Raw genomic sequence first — 4,906 nt, 5'->3', positions numbered from 1 at the left:
GACACAGGAAAAGTATTACACCCTTGATAACTTCCGCCTTCTGTAGCTCTTGAACTCAGACTGACAACTCAGAGGTCTGAGATTTAGCCTGTTGACACTCGCATGCCCCCGTAGCTGAGAATAATACAACGTTTTTTTTTTTGTTTTTTTTTTCGCTGGTATTTACGGTCGCCCCCTAATGGGCTCAGAAAAAGACGCTGAGAATCAGCACTGGCTTGGTAGTTTCATACGAATCTCTCTCGGGAATCAAAATAAACGCTTCAATTTGATATCGAAGTGACGGTCGACTACTGTTTTGGCCCAGGTGACGTTCTCGCCAGGCCTTCGTCTTCGAAGTGACCACTAACGCGCGCTGCCGCTAGTATAGCTCTCGATGCAAAATCGTCCTGATGCCGCGAAACTATCGTCGAAATGCGAAACTCTAGATACTTTCAATAATTTATGGCTAGACGAATGTAAATTATATTTTGGCGTACGCACACTAAAAAAAAAAAAAAACCGTGCGTCTACTTTCCAGGACAACACTTTGAGAGCACATCACCGCAACTTACGGAGTCAGCTCAGTGAATGACGATGCTGAAACATATGTTTAGACCAAAAAACGCAGTCTGAGTTGCCACATTAAGCAATACAAAACGTCACGCTTGCATTACTTAATGTCACAACTCAGACCGCGTTTTTTTGGTCTAAATATATGCTCCGGCATCGTCATTTGCTCAGCTACCTCCGTAAGTTACGGTGATTGGATCTCTCAGATGTTGTGTGGGAAAGTTGAAGCGCGGGCTTTTTTTAGGGTGCAGTCGAAAAACACGAACGCGTATGTCAATGATACGAAGCGGACGATAACCGTTTAAAGTGCAGAAAAAAATACATTTCCTGCTGGAAGCGTTTTTAGTACGCTCGAATAAGTAAATATTCACATAGAATATTTCGTTTTAATACTCTAAAACTAAATAAATTCGAACAAAACTCTTCAAACCGCGAATAATTTAATGCAGCGTACGACGCGGTGTAGAGAAACAAGAGCCAACAGAAGCATGCCAGAGCCGTGTACAGAGAAAGTTTGGTCAATGGGAGGCGCGGGCAGAGCCAGGGCGTGCACCAGACGCATATAGAGAGAGGGCTTGGCGTGCTCTCTTGGCCAACCAGAAGCCGAAAAGAATCCCCTAGCGGTGGTAACGAGAAATAGTTTTAATCATAGGTATATGGTTTGAATAAGCGCGTAAGAGTTCAATATAGTGACCCTTCCTGGTTGAAAATAGGGTGCACGTGATGTTTAGATCATGTTAACGCAGAAAGATGTAAGAAACGAATGTGCCTCTCGAACCCTCTTTTGCTCGGACAGAGTGTGACGGCTCGGACAGCAGATTCCCGGCCCTCGGCGCCTGGCGTACGGATTATGTTGATCGTTCCGCTAGTTGCGCTCTTCCACCATGATCTTGGATGACCGTTATAGAAACATCACGTGCTCATGTTTTCAATCACCGAGAGTTACTCCGACGCACTTATTAAGTGTGCTTCTCGCGACCACCGCCAGGGTATTATTCTCGGCTTCTGGTTGGCCACATTTTAATTTGTGAAGACGCCCTGGAACACACCTAGCCCGCTTTCGGCCAAAAATGCCTCCTCATTTTTCTTCTATAGACCGACACGCGGGCTTGACGTCACGGCGCTGCGGCGGCGCTGCGATCGCGCCGGAGCCGAGGGGTGTGGGCAAAAGGGGCGCACGTTTCGCATGGGCGTCATAGTATTTCAGCATGCCGCGAAGCTATGTGGCCGTTAATCTCACCAAAATATACAAGAAAAGTTGCGGAGTGAGCTTCTACAAGTTCCCGGCAGACTCTGAAAGGCATAGAAGGTGGATAATATCCGTGGATTGAAAATTATGGTCGCCTCGCGCGTTTGTGCGGCAAGCACTTTCTTGGAGGCAAGTGCGGCTTCCATTTCAATCTCCGTCCCAAGGCTTGCTTATGTACAGGGAAACCGTCCTCTGATCGAGACCACCCGTATTTTGTTCCCACGGTCTTCGCGCACAAAGCACCGGCCAAGCGCTCGTCGGAGGCTCGCTACGCCCGTGCTACCCAGCAGAAGGGGATCGGCGACAGAACGGCAGTGTTATAGACGTTACCGAAAAAAAGTAACGAAATACGATACTCGTTACTTGCAAATCAAAGGTACGCGTTACTGAGCTCCGTTGCCTAAAAATAAAAGGAACACATTATCGCTACCGATAAAAACTAACGCACGTTACTTCTGCGTTACTTTTTAAATTATGATTTAACACGTTTTGCGGTTTTGACGGTACAAATATGCATAAGCTCATATATCAAGAAACATTATGGTCATGCAGAAACAGAACATAATTACTTTATCTTTTTTATAAATACTGACGAGAATACTTACTACTAATACTTAAATACTGACGAGAAAGAACGCAAAGGAAACACGGCTTGATGCCTAAAAACACGGAAGAACTTGAAGTGTAATTGTAGCAACGAGTAAGGTAACTACGTTACTTGAAATAGTAACGTAAGTACGTCACCCGTTACTGTGTGGAAAAAGTAACGAGTAGGTTGCTACGTTACTGAAAAAAGTAACGCGTTCCTGGTAACGCCGTTACTTGTGACGTGTTACCCCCAAGACTGCAGAACGGACAAAGCGTTCCTGCTTGTCATGCCTTGTGGTCATGAGAGTAGAAAAAAGACCGTACCTTGACTTGAAGACGCTGTGTGTATTTATTTAATTAATAAATACACTTCCGCGGACCGAGTCTGCCGATCCCGCCAGGTGTGCGGAAACCGACTCGAAGTAATCGTAGGCCTCGAGAGACTTGTACGCCTGCATCGTGTCGGCCGTGAACTGGCTTGGCGAAAAAACTAAATAAACGACGACGTGAGCCGTCGACTTCGGTGGCAGCAACTTCACGTCGGAAGTCCAGCAGGCCTTGTTTACGGCGTACGGATCCTCGCAAACAACGCCGTCCACGCACAGTTTGTTTCGATACCGCCGCCGTTTTGGCTCGGGTAGCGAGCTCAAATAGTCGGGCATAGCATACGACATACGTTGCCAGGAAATACGACTCACAAATAAAGCTAGAAGCGTCCCTACAACGTCAACAACGAGCGCACGCCACACAACGCAATGGTGAAAACACAGAGGGCCGGGCTGCTTTTGCCCACATAGCTACCGCGCATGCGCGGCCTTCCGGCCGTGTTGGTAAACAGAGCCGCTCCGCGTGTCGGTGTATACTTGCCAATTAATGGCTAAACTCTCTCTATACACGGTTCTGACATAGACGACATCTCGCTCTTCCGCTCCGAAAGCCGATTGCAGCGCGCTAGCCCTAACGTGGTGGCAGTACTGGTTCTGCGCCGCCGCAGCTCGACTCCTGCACACCTCTGAACTCGGACAGAACTAGTCCATACCTTTCAGGCCGAATCGAACAGACCTTAGGTTAGAATTCCCGTCTGCTAATTCTCACGGTTCCGAAGAAACTAAACGCGAACGACGAGGCGACAGCTCCTCGTCTCTTTTTGCGTCTCTCAACGGTTGTCAACAGAAGCCCTCGCGCAGAGCCTGTAATGCGCTTCGAGAATAGTGGCGGTGCTAATGTGGCCGACCCTTTCGATAAACTAAATTCGCGCCTATTCGCTTCAGTCTTTCGCCAGATCCGGCGCTAATCACTATGTTCACATTGCATTTCGGATGCCAGGTGATGTCACAGAAAGTAAACCAGCCTCATATCGATATCACGGTTATCACGGTAATATCGATAGAAACACAAAAGTGCGCGACTATTTGTTTTTGCGTATAATCGCGGTGCATTTCAAATGCAATGTCAACATGATGAAGGCTCGACGATTATCACCGCATGTCGTGATTAACTGAAACATGTCGACACTCATTGTATTTACTGAAAGGACGGGCCACTTGGCGTCGTCACTACTCTCGAAGCGTACCATGACCTCCAATTGAGCTTCCACTGACCACCGTTGGCTGCCGCGACGAGAGCTAGAGGCTGTCGCTCCGATGAGTTCTGGTTTCTGTCGTTCCGGACTGTGAATCGTGCTTATTGTGCCCCCTGTCACAACTATCGCATATTGCCGACATTGGTTTTATTGTGCTCGTTTTTGTGTGTGTGTGTGTGTGTGTGTGTGTGTTTTTGCCATTGGGGAATGTGTCAGTTTCCATGCACCCACATTTATGGCTGGTGAGCTTCCTTGGACAAAAGTGTCGTGTAACGTCATGATTAGCTTATTACTAAGTCTCAAACTGAGTATATCTACTAACTCACCATATGTTTATTTTTTATTTTTTTATTATAACATTTATTTCCGTGTTTATTTATCTGGGTCTATTTATATATCTTTTTTTCTTCGTTCATATTTACTGTTTTTTTCCGGCCCTCAAAACTGCGAGTGATTGCTAATCTGGCTCCTTAGCATAACAATTTTGGAGACCCTTGCTCTATTCCTTGCAGAGGCGTAAACAAAACGAATCTCGCAGATTGTTGGACGCAGGTACAACACGGTATGCCTACATGCGTATCTGGCAAGACCATTTCGAAGAACGCGTTAAGAAGTTGACGCGTGAGCTTATTGTTTTAAAAATCTAACCTGGGCAAGCCTCTTCGAATCGCATCAACTTATTTGTTTCAAAGTTGCTCGTACTTGAAATGAGAAAATTAAAAAAAAAAAAAACGCTGCGTATTCGCAGCACTTTTTTTAAGGGATAGAATATCCATGAGTAAAATATGAAATGTGAGGTAACCAATCAAACTAAAACAGACAACATACTATGTTAGTTATCTTGCCATCTCCTTTTTTTAACATTTCTTTTTTATATACGTATATATTTCTCTCGCTCGATGACTTAGACTACAGGATGTCGGTCAAAGGTTCTGCTA

The sequence above is a fragment of the Ixodes scapularis genome, unplaced genomic scaffold (assembly GCF_016920785.2).
Source record: "Ixodes scapularis isolate PalLabHiFi unplaced genomic scaffold, ASM1692078v2 PGA_scaffold4__175_contigs__length_147842914, whole genome shotgun sequence".
NCBI classification, from domain to species: domain Eukaryota; kingdom Metazoa; phylum Arthropoda; class Arachnida; order Ixodida; family Ixodidae; genus Ixodes; species Ixodes scapularis.
Note: the sequence above shows the minus strand (reverse complement) of the source record.